Here is a 20,863-nt window from a genome sequence, read left to right on the forward strand (position 1 = left end):
TATAAGTAGTAGCCTTTGATTTAACCACATCAGATCTTAAGTTAATAAATTCCTTTCTTGTAGCTCACTACAACTTTGCCTTATAGGAATGTAACTTTGTCATGTGTCTAGCACCTGACTTTAGGAAAATCATCTTAAAAGAATATAAGACTTTTTCTAGCTAACTAACCTTTGTTAGGAGAGAGGGCCATAAACTGTTAGCAGGCCACCTGGCCAGAAGATGATGTAAACCACCCAAAACTTTTGTATATCACGAGACATACAAAAATAAGCCCTGATCCTGATAAGGGTCAAGACTGCTGACCCTGTGTGATTTTGGCGTGACTCTATACCTCTCTTTCTCTATTTTTTATGTGCACAACTTAGGGTATAAAAACACCACTGGAAAATAAAGTTTTGGGCCTCGCTCACTGAAGCTTGGTCTCCCCGTGTCGTTCTTTCTCTTTTTCCGTCCTTTTCTCTATTCTCCTTTTTCTGGTTGAGATCCTTGGAGCACTGGGCCCTCTGAGTTTACTTATCTGCCTGGGCTTCTAAGACCCACTCGAGGGGGTGCCCTGGTGGGGTACCTCCAGTGATTCGAGAGGGCGCCTGCGGCCTATGTAAACAGAGCAAACCCCGTGCTGGGGTTTTATTGGTTTCCAGCGTAAACCAAGGAATCATCAGCCCCTGTCTCTCTCTCTCTCTCTCTTTCTCTCTCTCTCTCTCTCTGACGCCGACGCCGTTCATCCCGAGGATACCCTGGGCCATATCGAGGCTGGTCCCCAATATCAGGGGACAGCCCTGTCACACGCCCACCCCACTCACAACTCTCAAAGACTCTCAGACTTGAGCTTTGCCTAGGACCAGGGCCTGGAAGGCCACAGAAGATTTCCTGTGTGTTCACTTCATTGACAGTCATAGGTACTGATGTGCAAGGCCCCTCTGGTGCCAACCTCCCTTGGGCCAGGCAGAGCCCCATCTTTTACTTTTACAGCTATTTGTTGAGTGCTAGCTAGGCACCAACATTCATTTCAAGTTCCAGTGACGGTGTGGATATTAGTTCATTTGATCCTTGAAAACATACTGTGAGGTAGGCCTGGTTATTATGCCAATTTTACAGATGAAGAAATTGAGGCCCAACAGGCTAAGAACCACATCAAAGGGACACAGATACTGAGGGGGAGTCCATGTCCTCACCATTAAGCTGTGGGCAGTGGCTCTCATAGGTGGGGTAGCCCTAGCAGTCCCCCCAGGGTGGCTTCTTAAAACTCTGTGCTGGGCCCCACCTTGAGTTCCTGACTCTGTAGGTATGAGTTGGTCATCAGGGGCATCAGACCAGGGATCCTTCACAAAAGGTCTCATGTGCACCCATTTCCATCCGATAGCCTGTGGCCTGGGCTTCACCAGTGACCCCGACCCCAAATAAGGAGCCACTGAGGACACACCCATCAGAAGGTGCAAAGTGAGAAAGAGAGCAGGTGAGGACGGGGAGCCGCTGCTCGCTGCAGGAATGCAGTCGCTCCAGCCCCGCAGACAGCTGTTTGGCAGCGTTGACTCAGGCTGGACACGAGCATGGCCTGCGAGCTCGCAAGCCCACCTCTGAGTCTCTGCAAGACTCACAGAGACCCAGCTGCGTGTTCACAGACAGACAGACAAGGGTGCTCAGGTCGGACTGGGAACGCAGAACTCATGGATCATAGGGCAGATAGAGAAACTGTGGTCTGCTCATACACTGGAATACCATACAGCGATGAGAATAAGCCAAGGTAAGCACCCACATCCACGGAAGGAGGGGCCCGGACTCAGCGTTCAGACACAGAAGAGGGCACACCGCAGGACTGCATTTACGTGGGACAGGGGGACAGGGGAGGGACTCTGGCGACAGAGCCTGATGACCCCGGGACCCGGGGAGGGGCGGTATTGGCTGTGCAGGGCTCGTGGGAGCGGCTAGTTCTCTGTCTCGGTCTGGCGGCCACCACACAAGATGCTTGTGAATGTGTCCCAGGGCCCAGGGGTCCTCGAGCCCCTGAGATCGCAGCAGCAAGCAGTTTCTGGGCAGAGGGTCCTAGCGCTTGGGCAGCTGGGCATCTCACGCACATGGTCATTTTAAACCAGGGGGTTTAGTCCTTTCCTATGGAAGTGAGCTAAAATCCACATTCCAGCCCCATTTCTCTACAGCATAGGATGCGGGGGGCGGGGGCTGCATTTTAACGAAACTGCATGAGGGGCCGCAGTCCACATGGGGAGCTACCCAGCACCCACTGTGGCCGCGGCCTCCTCTGTCGCTGGCGACCCATGGCGCCGGGCCTCCTCTGTGCTCACCTGCCCCAGCTCTGTGGTTCTCGGGCAGGGTGAGAAAGATGTTTTCCTCCTCTAGAAAATTTGAAAATAACACTTCTATTAAGATACAACCCACAAACCCTATGCTTCACCCATTTCAAATGGTTTCTAGGCTATTCACAGAGTTGTACAACCATCGCCACAGTCAATTTCAGAACGTTCTCATCGCCCCGAAAAGACACCCTGTACCCATTCATGACCCCTCCCCGCTGCCCCTCCTGTCAGCCCGAGGCAGCCACTAATCTACTTTCTGCCTCTACGGATTCATATTTAAACATTTACTATAAGCGGAATCATACAGAATGTGGTCTTGTGTGTCTGGCTCTTTGTGTGGCGTGTTTTCAAGGTTGCTCTGTGTTGTCACGTGGGTCAGGACTTCACTTTTATCGCCAAATGAGATTCTGTCATACACTCAGGACCTTTTCAAACATACTGATGCGGCCGCCCCACCCTAGACTGATCCAATTAGAGTTAGAGGGTTGGGGAGAGAACAAGTTTCCCTTGTGGCTCAGCTGGTAAAGAATCCGCCTGCAATGCGGGAGACCTGAGTTCAATCCCTGGGTTGGGAAGATCCCCTGGAGAAGGAAAAGAGCAACCCACTCCAGTATTCTTGCTTGGGACATCTCAAGAACAGAGGAGCCTGGCGGGCTACTGTCCATGAGGTCGCCAGCTAAACAGCAGCAGCAGCAGCATGGAACAAGCAAAGGCAGGCAGAGCAGAGTGAGCACGAGGGCAGGGGATGTGTTCTTTGGTGTTATAAAAAAAGTGATGCTTCTCAGTCTTTGGGGAGTGCTCACGCCGCAGAGAACCTGATGGACTCAATGGGGAATGGTTTCATGGTGACCACATTTTGCCTACAATTATGGGGCATTCTCCATCCTCTGAAGCCCTCTGGTTCACAGTTACGATGCAACCATACACCGAACACATTCTACTCTGAGCGTCTCTGATTCGTCTGTCGTCGCTGGGGCTGCAGTCGTGAGCTGGGGCACGTCCTTGCTCTCAAGGGGACTGTGATCTGGGGCAGGGTGACAGGTGGAGAGTAAATAAGGAGGTAGGACCTCCAGATGTGTGGAGAGCAGGAACGTGAGCAGGTTGGGAAAGGCTCCCCGTGCGTGCCTGGGAGGGCAGGGCAGGCCTGGGACATTTTGCTGAGATCTGATGATAAGAAGGGCATTCCAGGGCGAGGGAACAGCCCAGCAAAAGCCCTGAGGCAGGAACAGGACTGCAATTCCAGAAATTGCGAGGGGCCATACATCATGGGTGAGGGGGTGGGTGGGGGCCAGGGTCAGAGAGGTGCACGGAGGCCGGGGGTACGCAGGGGTAGAGGTCTCAGCTACACAGTGGGCCAATGTCTGTGTCTGGCTATTTTCTAGCAAGAGGACATGGCAGTGGACAAAGCCAGCACTTTTACAAAACACATCTCAAGAGCTGGGAGGTTGAGGCGTGGGCACTGCGTGCAGGCAGGCAGGAGCAGAGGCCTGAGGCTGGGTGAACAAAGGCCCATTTGCAGGCAATGTGTCGCAGGATGGGCTTGCACAGACCTGAAGCTGGAACAGTGGCTGTTTCCCAAGCAGAAAATGAGACTAAAAGTGCTTTCAACACAGTCACGAGAGAAGGGGTCCTAGCTCTGGTCAAACCTTCTGGCGTTTGCTAAAACTTCTAAACGGGCAAAACCAGAGCACCCGCATGCTTTCTCTGAGCCAGAACATTTTATATACGTAAATAAATGTGAACTTTTTTTTTTTTTGAGCACCCATGATGTGCCTGGCACTGGGCTGTAGATGGATACTGTGGGATGAATAGCAGAATCTGTGTCTGTGTGCTCAGTCATTATCGGACTCTTGCGACCCCATGGACTGTGGCCCGCCAGGTTCCTCTGTCTATGGCATTTCCCAGGCAAGAATACTGGAGTGGGTTGCCATTTCCTTCTCCAGGGGATCTTCCCAACCCAGGTATCGAGCCCGAGTCTCCTGTGTTTCCTGCATTACAGGCGGATTCACTACTATCCTTGTTGTTATTTTCAGACAGCTTCCTTGGAGTCCTTTCAAGGGCCCAGGTTTGACCCCTGGTCAGGGGACTAGATCCCTCATACTGCAACCAAAATCAAAGATCCTATGTTTTGTAACTACCACCAACCGCAGCCAAATAAGAAAATAAATGTTAAATAATAATAATAAGGCTCTCAAGATGAGCCCACCCTGGATGAGGGTGGGCCCTAACTCCAGCAGAGCTTGGAGTGAAACACCTACAGCCCAAGGGACACCAAGGCTCTTTGGTGACCTCCAGAAGTGGGCAGAGAGGCCTGGGGATTCTCTCCCAGAACCTCCAGAAGAAACCAACCCTGTGGAGACCTTGGTTTCAGATTTCTGGCCTCCAGAACTGTGCTATTGTTGTTCAGTTGCTCAGTTGTGTCCAGCTCGGCAACCCCATGGACGGCAGCACACCAGGCTTCCCTGTCCATCACCATCTTCGGAGCTTTGCTCAAACTCATGTCCATTGAGTCAGTGATGCCATCCAACCATCTCATCCTCTGTCACCCCCTTCTCCTCAAGCCCTCAATCTTTCCCGGCATCAGGGTCTTTGCATCAGGTGGACAAAGTATTGGAGTTTCAGCCTCAGCATCAGTCCTTCCAATGAATATTCAGGATTGATTTCCTTTAGGATTGACTGGTTTCCTCTCCCTGCTGTCCAAGGGACTCTCAAGAGTCTTATCCAGCACCACAATTTGAAAGCATCATGGCAACCCATGCCAGTACTCTTGCCTGGAAAACCCCATGGACGGAGGAGCCTGGTAGGCTGCAGTTCATGGGGTCGCTAGGAGTCAGACACGACTGAAACAACAGCGGCGGCAGCAGCAGCCTTCTTGATGGTCCAACTCTCACATCCATACATGACCACTGGAAAAACCATAGCTTTGACTAAATGGACTTTTTTCAGCAAAGTAATGTCTCTGCTTTTTAATATGCTATCTAGGTTTGTCATAGCTTTTGTTCCAAGGAGCAAGCGTCTTGTAATTTCATGGTTGCAGTCACCATCTGCAGTGATTTTGGAGCCCAAGAAAATAAAATCTGTCACTGTTTCTGCCATTCCCCCGACTATTTGCCATGAGGTAATGGGACTGGATGCCATGGTCTTAGTCTTTTGAATGTTAAGTCTTAAGCCAGCTTTTTCACTCTCCTCTTTCACCTTCATCAAGACACTCTTTAGTTCCTTTCTGCTTCCTGCCATTAGAGTTGTATCATCTGCATATCTGAGGTTGTTGATTTTTCTCCAAACAATCTTGATTCTAGCTTGTGCTCCATCCAGTCTGGCATTTCACACAATGTACTCTGTATGTAAGTTAAATAAGCAGGGTGACAATATTCAACCTTGACATACTCCTTTCCCAATTTGGAACCAGTCCGGTGTCCCATGTCCAGTTCTAACTGTTGCTTCTTGACCTGCATACAGGTTTCTCAGGAGACAAGTAAGGTGGTGTGGTATTCTCATCTCTATAAGAATCTTTCACAGTTTATTTTGATCCACACAATCAAAGGCTTTAGTGTAGTCAATGAAGCAGAATTAGATTTTTTTTTGAAACTCTCTTGCTTTTTCTATGATCCAACGGATGTTGGCATTTTTTTTTTAAACCGGTCACCTTTTATTGGGTATTAATTCTCCATTAGGATATGAAAGGGTTCAGCGGGGCCGGGCAAAGGTCACGGTCAGGAATGCAGCATGCCCTCTTCAATGGTACTCGCTTGACTGCTCTTGTTCAAGTTCCTTGTAAGAACGGCACCAGCTGAAAAGCACATAATCTGTCAGCACCATAGAAACCTCAGGGACGCTCCCTTTCATGTGGAAATACCTGTTGCAATGCTGGCAGTAACCTCTTCGAAATGCTCCAGCTGTGCCTTTAGGGCTGAAAGCTTACTTTAGTATCCAGCCTGGGAGCTCCCTTCATCTGACATCCAGGAGTTTCTCCTCCTTCAGTGGCAAAGTTGATGCCATCGTGGAGGCCTGGCTGTCTGCTCCTGTATTCCAGCTTCCTGTTTCTTCCCTCGCAGCCACTCAGGGATCTTTTCCTTGCTCCAATAAGCAATCATGTCTGTCTTAGAAATGGAATGTCCCAGTGAGACCAAGTTACTATAGTTCTCCATCACCAATCACATCACGGCACAATTTCTTCTGAAGAGGGTCAAGAAATTCCCACTTGTGTGGAAAGAACTCGAAGACCACATCCTTGAATGTTATTGGTCCACCAGCCATGGTTTTAGACCTGCAAGAGCTGATCTAAAGGTTCCTTTATCAGAAAAACAGAGTCCAGAAAACCACTCCATCCCCCGCCGACTCAGGCTACCTTTGCACAGTTGTTTCCATGGCGACTTAACTGGTTTCTCTCTTGGATGGGTGTCATTCACAAGCCGTTGGCTTCAAGGAGCAAGGAAAAAAACCCGAGGTGGAAGTAACCTGCTTCATTGCTGGAGGTGCCATCTGGGGTTGTAATGGATGTTGGCATCTGGACGTTGGCAGTTTGCTCTCTGGTTCCTCTGCCTGTTCTAAACCCAGCTTGTACATCTGGAAAGCTGGGATTTGAACCCAAGCAGTCCCGCCCCCAGGGTGGCACAGTGGTAAAGAATCCACCTGCCAATTCAGGAGACCTGGGTTCGATCTCTAGGTCGGGAAGATCCCCTGGAGGAAGAAATGGCAGCCCACTCCCTATTCTTGCCTGGGAAATCCCACAGACAAGAAGCCCGGCGGGCTACAATCCGTGGGGTCAGAAAGAGTCGGACACGAGTTAGCATGCACACAACGGGTCCTGCTCCAGACCCCCAGCTGTAACCACCACCTTCTACTGCCTTCCACACACGTGCCAGGCCCTGCTCTGGTGGGGTTGCTAACCCTATCAGGTTTATTTTTTTTGGCTGCTTTGAGTCTTCATTGCTGCACCAGGGCTCTCTCTAGCTGTGGTGGGCAGAGGCTACTCTCTAGTTGTGTGTGGGCTTCTCATTGTGGTGGCTTCTCTCGTTGAGAAGCATAGGCTCCAGGGTGCGTGGGCATCAGTATTTGTGGCTCTCAGGATAAGCAGTTTTCCCACAGCACGTAGGATCTTAGTTCCTGGACCAGGGCTCGAACCCATGTCCCCTACACTGGCAGGCAGACTCTCAACCACTGGACCACCAAGCACTCTCAACTACTGGACCACTGGTAAGGTTGATCTTACCAGCCATTTCCAGGTGAGGAAACCGAGGTTTGGAGGGCTATACATGCCTGTCCCATTTCCGCCTGAGTCCATAAGTGGCTTCCCTTCTCTCCCTCTGCCACGTCCTTTGGACCCGAAGCCTGGGAGCAGAGAGTGGCAGGACCTGTCCAGGCAGCAGAGCGCTGGTGTTTACCTGGTGTGCTGCCCACCCAGAGCAGGCAGACCCTTGGCCCCTATCCCTGCAGGAAGATGAGGGAGGGCCTCCCGCCAGCCCTGGGTGCACCCCACTATCATCCTGACAGCCGAAGGGCTACCATCTGCATTTCAGGCCAGGCCTCCCCAGGCTGTGGGATGAGAGGAAAGGGTCTGGGGAGAGAAGACAGCCATGCCTTCTCTTGCACCAGGCTCACCCAGTGGGGAAGAAAAGAACCTCAGACCCCAGTTCTCCCATTGGCTTTCACCTTGGATAAGTCAGTTCATCCCCTTCAGCCTCAGTCAATCCATCTGTAAAATGGAGGCTTCCAAGAGGGGCTTTGGGGATGAGAACGCCAGCCTGGGCCAGCATCGGCTTCCTCGTCTTTAAACAGGGGCTGAGGACACTGACCCCAAGGGTTCTTCCTGGAGTCTTCCTTGACAGCCTCACTGGATGACACCTGCAGGCTCCTGCATTTTAACAGACCCAGAGGGCCTGGGGACAGCAGTAAATAGCTCTCAAAGCACTGTCAAAGCTCTCCTCTCACTTGATTGGCTTTTTTTGGTTTGTTTTTTAAACCACAAAACTACGATCCCAAGTGTGGGATCATGTCACCCAGAACAGGGCAGCTCTGTTGAAGGGTCCATTGTCTCTTCTTTCTTTACTCCAACCTTCAGGGAAAAATAAGGGTAATAGTTTGGTGGAGCACAAATTCCACGCTTCCCAAACATATCTGGACACAATTCATTCGGGTTCGCTTCTTCGAGACTTTCTTTTTAGCAGGTGGGGCATGCTTGTGGGATTTTAGTTCCCCAACCAGGGACCAAACTTGGACCCTTGACAGTGAAAGCACAGAGTCCTAACTGCTGGACTGCCAGTGAATTCCCTAGTTTTTTTTTTTTTTAAGTTGAAGTATAGTTGATGTATAATATTAAATAAATTACAGATGTACAACATAGTGATTCATAATTTTTAAAGACTATGCTCTGTTTATAGTTATTACAGATCACAGGCTATATACTCTGTGTTGTACAATATTTGCTTGTAACTTATTTTATAGACTTCCCAGGTGGCTCAGATGGTAAAAGCGTGTCTACAATGCAGGAGACCCAGGTTCAATCCCTGGAAGATCCCCTGGAGAAGAAAATGGCAACCCACTCCAGTACTCTTGCCTGGAAAACCCTATGGATGGAGGAGCCTGGTGGGCTGCAGTCCGTGGGGTCGCAAAGAGTCGGACACGACTGAGCGACTTATTTTATACCTAATGTTTTGTGCCTCTTACTCCCCTACTCCTACTCACCGCTCCCCCCTTTCCCTCTCCCCACTGGTAACCGAGCATGTTCTTTATATATGTGAGTCTGCTTCTTTTTCTTGGTCCTATTCGCTAGTCTGTCGTGTTTCTTAGATTCCCCAGATGGTATCACATAGTATTTGTCCTTGTCTCATTCGTTTCACTTGGCATAATGCCCTCCAAGTCCGGCCGTGTTGCTGCCAATGCCAAAATTTTGTTTCTTTTTTATGGCTGAGTTTTTGTCATCTTCCAAGGATGACTTTATTTTTTTTAATTTAACTTCTTATTTTTCACTGGAGGATAATTGCTTTACAATGATGTCCTGGCTTCTGCCGGACAGCAACATGAACCAGCCTAAGCAAACACATATGCCCTCCCCCTTGAGCCTCCCTCCCACCCCCCACCCCCCATCCGACCTCTCTAGGTCATCACAGGGCACCGGGCTGAGCTCCCAGTGTGTAACAGCAACTTCCCCCCAGCTACCTATTTTACACATTGTAATGTGTATATTTTGGAGAAGGCAATGGCAAGCCACTCCAGTACTCTTGCCTAGAAAACCCCATGGATGGAGGAGCCTGGTGGGCTGCAGTCCGTGGGGTCGCTAAGGGTCAGACACGACTGAGCAACTTCACTTTCACACATTGGAGAAGGAAATGGCAACCCACTCCAGTGTTCTTGTCTGGAGAATCCCAGGGACGGGGGAGCCTGGTGGGCTTCCGTCTATGGGGTCACACAGAGTCGGGCATGACTGAAGTGACTTTGCAGCAGCAGCAGCAATGTGTATATTTTAATGCTACTTTCAATTCGTCCCACTCTCCTCTTCCCCCGCGGTGTCCATAAGTCTGTTCTCTGTGTCTCTATTCCTGTATGGCTGATATTTTTAAATTTTTAATTGAAAAAACAAACAACACAGGGGCTCATAACCATTCATGTTGTCTGCATTCTTGTCTTGATACACTGAGCACGGAGGATGGGGGCTTGGGGGAAAACGGAGGCCCCGCCTGGAGGGAGTCCCAGGGGAGGCGCTGCAGCCAGGGAGCTGACCTGGGAAGCTGGGGACCGGGCGAGGGCACCTGGCAGCCTTCCCTGGGGAGCTGCTCACGTGTCCGTCTCTGCACAGCTCCGCCAACCGCAGACCAGGCAGGAAAGTGAAAATAAACCCTGACTGGCGGCTGGCTGAGTTTCTCTTTCCCCTCACACGAGTGCCTTATCGTCCCAGGCCCGAGTGCAGTGGGCCGCCAAGGACTGCTTTTGATTTTCTTAAGGAATAACATTTACATAACAAATGTATGAACTACATTAACCATCAGTGCCCAGCTTGACAATTTTTTTTAAATACCTGCACCACTCAAATCAAGATCAAGGGCATTCCTAGCCACCCAGAAGGTTTCTTTATGCCCTTTCTGACCCCCGTGCCCCAGCCAAGCCCCACACAAGTTGCTTAGTGTGTCTGACTCTTTGTGACCCCACGGACGGCAGCCCACCAGGCTCCTTTGTCCATGGAACTCTCCAGGCAAGAATACTGGAGTGGGTTGCCATTCCCTTCTAAAGGGGCTCTTCCTGACCCAGGGATTGAACTTAGTCTCCCCCACTGCAGGCAGATTCTTTACCAACTGAGCAACTAGTGAAGCGCCCCCTCCCCCTTAAAAAAATATTATATATACCTTCACCACTCAAATGAAGATCAAGGGCATTCCCATCCTCCCAGAAAGTTTCTTTATGTCTGTTCTCAACCCTACCCCCCACCCCACCCCCCAATCTGCCTTCTAGAAACATCAGCTAGTCACGCCTGTTCTTGAACTGTGTACAAAGCAAGCAGTCACACGGTACGCGTCTTTCTCAGTTTCTTTCACCCAGCGTGATGAGGGTGCGGGGTCATGTGTGATGCCATGTGATGGGCTTTCTGCTCCGTTTTATTGCTGAGACGTGTCCTGCTGCACAGATGCTCCTCAATTTGTTTACTCAATCTCCTGTTGGTGGATATTTGGGATGTTTCCAGTTGGGGGCTGTTAGAAACAGAGTTGCGTGGACATAGTCTTTCTTTCCTCTTGGGTAAATACCTATAAGTGGGGCTGTCAGGTCATAAGGTAGGTGTATGTTTAACTTTATGAGACTGGTAAATGGTTTTCCTCTCTGGCTGTCCAGACCTGTTTTCAGACTTCAGAGGCCCCACTCCACATCACAGCAAACTTACAAAAGGACCCATAAGCCACATTAAACATTTTTTTTTTAGTAAAAATAGTTGTTGTTTTTTTTTCAGAGGCTTTTCTAATTTTCTTTTTGAAATTATTTGATCCCAAGGAACTCATTTGCGGACTTCCCAGGTGGTACAGTGGTAAAGAATCCGACTGCCAAGGCAGGAGACACAAGAGACCCAGGTTTGATCCCTGAGTCAGGAACATCCCCTGAAGAAGTTTCTTGCCTTGGAAATCCCATGGACACAGGAGCCTGGTGGGTTACAGTCCATAGGGTCACAAAGAGTCAGACACCATTGAGTGACTGATCATACACACACACACACACACACACACTACTCACTTGGTAAGTGGGGTCTGCTGGAATTTCTCAGCAATCATGGTTGGGCAGTCTGACAAGGGAGGTAACTGACCCCCCAAACTGTTTTTCATTTAGAATGACATTTTTATGAATAATACATTTAGCGCCCTTTCTCATTGGATTTGTGAGCTCCTATTCACCCTTCAAAACCCCACTCAAAGGTCCACACCTCCATAAAGGCTGCTGGTCATAGACAACAACAGCCTCACCTCCCTCACCTCAGCCCAAGTCCAGAGCCTGGTGTGTGACCCTGATGTCACACCCCCTTGGAGGAGAGCACTGGGCAGTATCACAGTTAGTGCACCAAGGATCCCATGTCTGGGGAACAGGGCCTGCCTCACACCTTCCTGGATGCATGGCACATGTTTGTTGATCTGATTTTTCCAGAATTTTCTGTAGGTCAGGTGCCCTTACCCAGAACTGCAGGGCCAGGTGGCAGAGGAGCTGGTACCACCTTGAACATGACGTAAAATACTGAGTGCTGGGAGGTAGGCAGAGGCCACAGTTCTCTTCTGGTTCTCTGAGAAACTCTCTATGACCCCAGAAGGACTGAAGGGGAGCATCTCTGATGGCTCTGGAAGCAGCGTTCCCGGGGAGAGGACTTCAGCGCCTTGTGACAGAATGGGGTCCATTCAGTGAGCGTTTAGAATGCTCCCTGCACTGGACCCTGGGGATGTGGCAGGAACAGGACAGGCAAGGTGGAGGGGTACAGAGTAAACACAGAAAGATGACTTCAGATCCTATCAGGGCCATGACAAGTAAAAGAGGGAGCTGTGATAACCACGAGGAGGAGGAGAAACATTAGACAGGGAGGCTGGGGGGACTCCTCTGAAGAGCCGAGGGTCTCATGACGAGCAGCAGCCAGCCACAAAGCTCTGGGCCAGAGTGTTCCAGGCAGAGGGACTGACCCGTGCAAAGGCCCTGAGGCTGGAACGCCTTGTGTTGAAAGGCTAGCCAGGGGGTCCCTGGGAGACCGGGTGTCTGCATGCAGAATGCAGGAGGTGGGGATGGGTGTGTGCAGGGGAGGGGAGGGCAGGGGAGGGGGTTGTCTCAGGCCAGCTCTGGGGGCCCATGGGACTTAGAAGTGAGGGGATTCCAGGCTTCAGTTCTGGGTAGTGACAGCCTGGCATCTCCAAGTACAACCAAGAGGCCAAGCGGGTAGCCTGCACTGCTCGGGGAGCCGCAGATTGGAGGAGAGACAGGCGACTTGTCCGCGGTCCCTCGGCACCTGTGCCATGCTCCCTCACTGCACCCCAGCCTTTGGTCCTCTCCACGTCCGCTGACTCCCCAAACTCTCTTCCTCCTCAGGGTTGGTCCACTGCCTAGGATACCCCTCCCCGGGCTGCAGACAACTCCTACCTGTGCTGCGGGGTCTCACTTAAAGCTCATTCACAGGAGATGCTGCCCAGACTGCATCCCCAACTAACACCAGGTCTTCCCTTCCATTTCCCTCTCACAGCCTTGACTTTTTGCTTTGTGCGGCATTTAACACAAGTGGCAATTCGTCTCATGTGTGTGTTTGGGTGAGTCTTTGTTCACTGAGGGTCTCCCCGCCTGGGAGGCCCTGGGAGGCTCGGGGTCTCTCCGCTGTCTCCCCACAGCAGCACAGGGCTGGCCCACACCTGCTTCAGGAGTGAAAGACCCGGATTTTAAGTCCAGCCCCGTCCAAGCCTCTTCCTCTGCCTCAGCCACCTCCACACAGGGGGCTGGGGTCCCCCTCCCCCCCAGCCTCTCCCATGTCCCCAAGAGGTAAAAGCCCCTGATCCCTTCAATTACAGTGGCCCCAGGGCCTGCAGGGAGGACAAAGCCCCCACCCTATCTGGCCAGCCAGAGACAGGAGGGAGCCAAGCACTGGGCCTCCAGCACTGCCCCTTTCCTGACTCCTCACGGAACACATCTGTACTTGCCGCGAGCAGGGGGTGGTTTCCCCAGGTCTGCTTATTACTAAGTTAGTTTTGAAAGGTATATACCAAATGAAATGCGGAATTCTGGTTTATATCCTGGAACAGAAAAAGGACATTAGTGGAAACACTCTGAAATCTGAATACAGTCTGTATGGCATGGTGAATAGTGATGCACCAGTGCGGTGTCTAGTTTTCATAGGAGACAACAGAAGATGCGAACAATGGGGAAACGGGGTGAGGCGGTTTATGGGAACTCTGTACTAACCTTGCAGCTTTCCTGTAATCTAAAATTATTCAAATAGAAGAGGTTTGGTTACAAAAAATAAAGAAAAAAAAAAGAGAAGAGCAAGCCACCCATCAGACTGGTAAAAAAAAAAAAAGGTAAAGCCAGACGATGACGAACATTGATAAGGACAAGGACAGTGGGCAGTGGTGTGTGTGACCTGGGGCATCTGCAAAGCCAGGTAGCACCTGGGGTCAAGTTCAAAACACGCCTGTCCTGCAGCCCCACAGTCTTCCACCGCAGGGGCTCTCAGAGTGTGGCCCTCAGACCCGCAGTGTCAGCACTACCTGGAAACTTATTAGAAATGCAGGCCCCCTATGAGAATGATCAAAGAGTCGGACACAAAGAGATCAAAGAGGCACGCTAGAGATGTCGCAAAGGGTCGGACACGACTGAGTGGCTGAACAGCAGCAACAGACATGATCGTAGTAAGTGAAGTAAGTCAGGCAGAGAAAGACAAATACCAGATGATATCACTTGTGTGTGGAATCTAAAATATGAAACTATCTACGAGACAGAAGCAGACGCACATGGAGAACAGACTTGTGGTTGCCCGGGGGCGGAATGGACTGGATTTGGGATCAGCAGATGCAAAACATTATAGACAGTATGGATAAACAACAAGGTCCTACTGTATGGCACAGGGAACTATATTCAATATCCTCTAACAAGCCATAATGGAAAAAGAATACGAAAAAGGATATAACTGAATCACTTTCCTGTTTGGCAGAAATTAACACATTGTAAATAAATCAACTAGACTTCAATGAAATAAGTTAAAAAAAAAAATGAAATGCAAGTCCACAGTCTCCACCCCAGACAAACTGAACAAAAGGAAAACAAAACCCCAAACAACCCAAACCCTTGGGTTGCGTAGCAGCTATAGGTGTTTTCACAAGCCCTCCAGGTGACTCTGGTGCGTGCTGAAATCTGGGAACTATTAGGGTACAGATGAATTCCAGAATAAGCCTTGAGCATGGTCACAGAGAGAACCGGAATTAGCCTAAGTATGCACCACAAGGAAATGAAGACACGAGTGGAAAGGCGGTGTGCAACAGTGCAAATACACGCATCTCAACCTAGTGTGTCCACAGGGGTGAGCCGCACACACTAAACCCCGCAAACCAAGCAAGTCACAAGATACAGGCAGTATGATGCCAGCCAAAGGTTTCAGCACCCCAAAATGTTCACACTGGGAACCTACACATGTGAATATAAAGACGGGCCCTGGAAGGATGGTTTGCATTCAATATTACAATAATCCAGGCCTATGCCCCAACCAGTAATGCTGAAGAAGTTGAAGTTGAACGGTTCTATGAAGACCTACAAGACCTTTTAGAACAAACACCCAAAAAAGATGTCCTTTTCTTTATAGGGGACTGGAATGCAAAAGTAGGAAGTCAAGAAACACCTGGAGTAACAGGCAAATTTGGCCTTGGAGCACGGAATGAAGCAGGGCAAAGGCTAATAGAGTTTTGTCAAGAGAACGCACTGGTCATAGCAAACACCCTCTTCCAACAACACAAGAGAAGACTCGACACATGGACATCACCAGATGGTCAACACCAAAATCAGATTGATTATATTCTTTGCAGCCAAAGATGGAGAAGCTCTATATAGTTAGCAAAAACAAGACCAGGAGCTGACTGTGGCTCAGATCATGAACTCCTTATTGCCAAATTCAGACTTAAATTGAAGAAAGTAGGGAAAACCACTAGACCATTCAGATATGACCTAAATCAAATCCCTTATGATTATACAGTGGAAGTAAGAAATAGATTTAAGGGACTAGATCTGATAGATAGAGTGCCTGATGAACTATGAACGGAGGTTCGTGACATTGTACAGGAGACAGGGACCAAGATCATCCCCATGGAAAAGAAATGCAAACAAGCAAAATGGCTGTCTGAGGAGGCCTTACAAATAGCTGTGAAAAGAAGAGAAGCGAAAAGAAAAGGAGAAAAGGAAAGATATAAGCATCTGAATGCAGAGTTCCAAAGAATAGCAAGGAGAGATAAGAAAGCCTTCCTCAGTGATCAATGCAAAGAAATAGAGGAAAACAACAGAATAGGAAAAACAAGAGAGCTCTTCAAGAAAATTAGAGATTCCAAGGGAACATTTCATGCAAAGATGGGCTCAATAAAGGACAGAAATGGTATGGACCTAACAGAAGCAGAAGATATTAAGAAGAGGTGGCAAGAATACACAGAAGAACTGTACAAAAAAGATCTTCACGACCAAGATAGTCACGATAACGTGATCACTGACCTAGAGCCAGACATCTTGGAATGTGAAGTCAAGTGGGCCTTAGAAAGCATCACTACAAACAAAGCTAGTGGAGGTGATGGAATTCCAGTTGAGCTATTTCAAATCTTGAAAGATGATGCTGTGAAAGTGCTGCACTCAATATGCCAGCAAATTTGGAAAACTCGGCAGTGGCCACAGGACTGGAAAAGGTCAGTCTTCATTCCAATCCCAAAGAAGGGCAATGCCAAAGAATGCTCAAACTACCGCACAGTTGCACTCATCTCACACGCTAGTAAAGTCATGCTCAAAATTCTCCAAGCCAGGCTTCAGCAATATGTGAACCGTGAACTCCCAGATGTTTAAGCAGGTTTTAGAAAAGGCAGAGGCACCAGAGATCAAATTGCCAACATCCGCTGGATCATGGAGAAAGCAAGAGAGTTCCAGAAAAACATCTATTTCTGCTTCATTGACTATGCCAAAGCCTTTGACTGTGTGGATCACAATAAACTGTGGAACATTCTGAAAGAGATGGGAATACCAGACCACCTGACCTGCCTCTTGAGAAACCTGTATGCAGGTCAGGAAGCAACAGTCAGAACTGTACATGGAACAACAGACTGGTTCCAAATAGGAAAAGGAGTACGTCAAGGCTGTATATTGTCACCCTGCTTATTTAACTTATATGCAGAGTACATCATGAGGAACGCTGGGCTGGAAGAAGCACAAGCTGGAATCAAGATTGCTGGGAGAAATATCAATAATCTCAGATATGCAGATGACACTACCCTTATGGCAGAAAGTGAAGGGGAACTCAAAAGCCTCTTGATGAAAGTGAAAGAGGAGAGTGAAAAGGTTGGCTTGAAGCTCAACATTCAGAAAACAAAGATCATGGCATCTGATCCTATCACGTCATGGGAAATAGATGGAAAAACAGTGGAAACAGTGTCAGACTTTATTTTTGGGGGCTCCAAAATCACTGCAGATGCTGATTGCAGCCATGAAATTAAAAGACGCTTACTCCTTGGAAGGAAAGTTATGACCAACCTTGATAATATATTAAAAAGCAGAGGCATTACTTTGCCAACAAAGGTCCGTCTAGTCAAGGCTATGGTTTTTCCCGTGGTCATGTATGGATGTGAGAGTTGGACTGTGAAGAAAGCTGATCGCCGAAGAATTGATGCTTTTGAACTGTGGTATTGGAGAAGACTCTTGAGAGTCCCTTGGACTGCAAGGAGATCCAACCAGTCCATTCTAAGGGAGATCGATCCTGGGTGTTCATTGGAAGGACTGATGCTAAAGCTGAAACTGCAATACTTTGGCCACCTCATGTGACGAGTTGACTCACTGGAAAAGACTCTGATGCTGGGAAAGGTTGGGGGCGGGAGGAGAAGGGGACGACAGAGAATGAGATGGCTGGATGGCATCACCGACTCTGTGGACATGAGTTTGAGTGAACTCCGGGAGTTGGTGATGGACAGGGAGGCCTGGCGTGCTGTGATTCATGGGGTCGCGGAGAGTCGGATACGACTGAGCGACTGAACTGAACTGAACTGAACTGGAAGGATGAGCACTAACATTCAGGGAACGACGAACAAGGGAGGAGTGGGGCGTGGGTTCAGCTCTGCCTAAAACGGTTGACGTTTTAAGCCAGATATTTGAGGATAAGATACACCGCATTCCTGAGAAGCTCTGTTAACATGACTTTAACGAGTACATGCTCTTTAAAAATGATTCATCGAGACCTGCACAAAGTTTAACGTGAGGGCCTCTCATTTCAGTTCCACATATACTGTGAGTATTTGGTGAATATACTTACATAATTTGGTCTATGAATTCTCTAAAGAATAATTTATGTAATATTCTGGAAAAGACAAAACTACGGAGACAGTGAAGAGATCAGTGGTTGCTGGGGAAGGAAGAAAAGATGAACAGCTGGAATACAAAGGACTTTTAGGGCCATGAAACTATTCCATATGATACTGTCATGGGGGACACATGTCATTATACATTTGTCAAACCCTAATATAAGCCACGTGCTGTGCTGTGTTGTGCTTATAGTTGCTCAGTCATGCCCAACTTTTTGCAACCCCATGGACCCCGCCAGGCTCCTCAGTCCAGGGGATTCTCCAGGCAAGAATACTGCAGTGGATTGCCATGCCCTCCTCCAGGGGATCTTTCCAACCCAGGGATCGAAGCCAGGTCTCCCACATTGCAGGAGGATTCTTTACTGTCTGAGTCACCAGGGAAACCCAAGAATTCCCACCAGGGAAGCCCCAAGAATACTGGAGAGGGTAGCCTATCCCTTCTCCAGGGGAACTTTCTGACCCTGAGATTGAACCAGGGTCTCCTGCATTGCAGGCGGATTCTTTACCAGCTGAGCTACCAGGGAAGCCCAATGTAAGCCAAAGACTTTAGCTAATGTATCAATACTGGTTCATCAATTATAACAAATGTACCACAGCAATGCAAGATGATTTTGGTTTTTTGGTCGCACCTCTCAGCATAGAGGAGCTTAGTTCCTGGACCAGGTTTGGAATCTGTGTCCCCTAGAATGGGAAGTACAGATTCTTAACCACTGGACCACCAGAGAAGTCCCAAGATATTAATAGCAGGGGGAAAGGGGAGGGGACTGGGGCAGGGGTTGGAGAGGAGATATATGAGAACTCCCAGTACTTGCTGCACAATTATCTCTAAACCTAAAATCACTTAAAAATTTTTAAAAAAGCAATTCACTTAAAGAAATGAATTAACCTCCCAAATGAAATGTTTTGACGGATGTTTTAATGTTTTGTAAAAGGCAAAGCAGCCCTCAGTAACATGTGAAGCCCACCCTGCAGGTGAGTATTCTGGGAGCAGGCAGACTTCCAACTTAATAACACTGTAAGCTTGCAGTCAGTGCCCCCCGCCCCTCGACCGCCCCTCGACCTCCCCGCCCAGAGTGCTGAGATTGGCTCCAGTGCTGGCCAGCAGGGCTGCGATGAACTGTCACCTAGCCTGTGTCCTATGAGCGCTCACAGCTCATCACCGTGGGATGAACTTTCCAAACACAAGAGCCACAAGGCCCAGGTGGCAGGTGGGCACCTAAAACGTGGCTTGTCTGAACCGAGGCGTGTCATGAGAGGGCAATCTACCCAGACTTGGTACAAAGAGAGGAAGGAAAAGCCATCGTTTCTGTACTGATAGTAGCCGTCGTCCCTCCCGCCGCCCGGCGCCCCTCCTCCACGTGGCTTCCAGGACACTCCCCTGGCTCCCTCAGCCCCAGCTGCTCCTCAGCCCCCCGCAACTGGGAGGCCCCAGGTCCAGTGCTGGGGACTGTCTTCGTCTCCATCTCCGCTCACCTCCGTGAGTGGGCGCCCTGAGATGTCCGAATCCCCAAACCCATGAACATGTTACCTTACGCGGCAAAAGGATTTTGCAAATATGCTGAAATTAAGGATCTTGAGATGGGGCGATTATCCTGGAGTGTCCAGGTGGGCCCAGTGCAATCACAAGCGACCGGAAAAAGGAAAGGGGCAGGAGGATCAGGGTCGGGGACGGTTGAGGAAGGCAGGAGGCACTGTGAACGTGGCGGCCAGAAGCTGCGCGAGGCGGGCCGGACTCTCCCCAGAGGCCTCCAGAGAGGACCGCAGCCCTGACGACACCTTGATTCTACCCCCAGAAGACCAGTTCTGGCATGCTGACTTGTAGAACTGTGGAGACAATAAATTTATGCTGTTTTGCGCTGTGAAGTTTGTGATACAATATCACAGCAGCAATAGGAAACAGACAGTGAAATGACCCTGTCTTGTAAATTAAATGTGCAAGAAGCCCAAATATATCACCTTCAGCCCAGACGTCAGGCTCAGATACTGAACTGCCCACTCAGTACCTCCTTGGAGATGCTCAATTCTGGACCTTTTCCCCAAGCCTTCTCTTCTACTCATCGCCTGCTCCATCTCGGTTGATGGCAACTTGGTCCCTTCCGGGTGCTCATGCCAGAAGTCTCAGCACCATCCTTGACTCTTCTCTCTTTTTTAAATTGGTTAAATAATTTATTATTTATTTTTGGCTGTGCTGGGTCTTCGTTGTGTGCATGGACTTTTTCCAGCTGTGGCAAGCGGGGGCCACTCTCTACTTGTGGTGCACGGGCTTCTCACTGTGGCGGCTTCTCTTGTGTGGATCACATGCTCTAGAAAGCACGGGCTCAGGACTTGCAGCGCATGGGCTGAGCTGCCCTGTGGCACGTGGAATCTTCCCGGACCAGCGCTTGCATCTGGGTCCCCTGTACTGGCTGTCGTATTCCTAACCGCTGGACCACCAGGGAAGCCCCTCTTCTTTCTCTCTTGCTCCCTTCATTCAGGCTGCTAGTAAGTCCTCTTGGCTCCATCTTCAAAACTGAGCCAGAATCTAACCCCTCCTCATCAAGCCCACTGCTACCACCCTGGTCCAAGCCACCGTCGCCGCTTCTCTGTGTGATGGGTATAGCCTCCTCACGGGGCCCTCTGCTTCCACCCTATCCCCACCCTTGCCCTTCCCAACACAGCAGCAGCACGAGGGGTCCCCCGAGTCAGAGAATGTCACACCTATGGTCTCCATCTCATTCAGAGTAAAAGCCAAATCCTTAGCATGGCCAAGAAAGCCATCTATAATGTGGTGCCCATCTCACCTCTATGATTTTGTCTCCCCTATCCCCGACCTCTCTCTGCTGCAGCCACCCCAGCCTCCTAACTGTTCCTTGAACACAGCGGGTACAGCCTCATCCCGGCGCCTTTGCACGGGCTGTTCCCTCTGCCTGAGACATGCTTCCCTGATATCCACATCATTGACTCCCTCCTTGCCTTCAGGATTTGCTCAAATGTCACCTCATCAACAAGGCCTGCCCTGATCACCCTAAACCGCCACTCAT

At 49.6% G+C, this 20,863-nt stretch overlaps 1 pseudogene; it reads right to left on the reverse strand.

Annotated features, from left to right (window-relative positions):
- Positions 1-5,935: 5,935 nt before the first annotated feature.
- LOC148773688 (ATP synthase F(0) complex subunit f, mitochondrial pseudogene) lies at positions 5,936-6,312 on the reverse strand (annotated as a pseudogene).
- Positions 6,313-20,863: the final 14,551 nt, after the last annotated feature.

This window comes from Moschus berezovskii, chromosome 27 (genome assembly GCF_049115385.1).
Source record: "Moschus berezovskii isolate FMDL1 chromosome 27, NW_MosBer_1.0, whole genome shotgun sequence".
Taxonomy (NCBI): Eukaryota; Metazoa; Chordata; class Mammalia; order Artiodactyla; family Moschidae; genus Moschus; species Moschus berezovskii.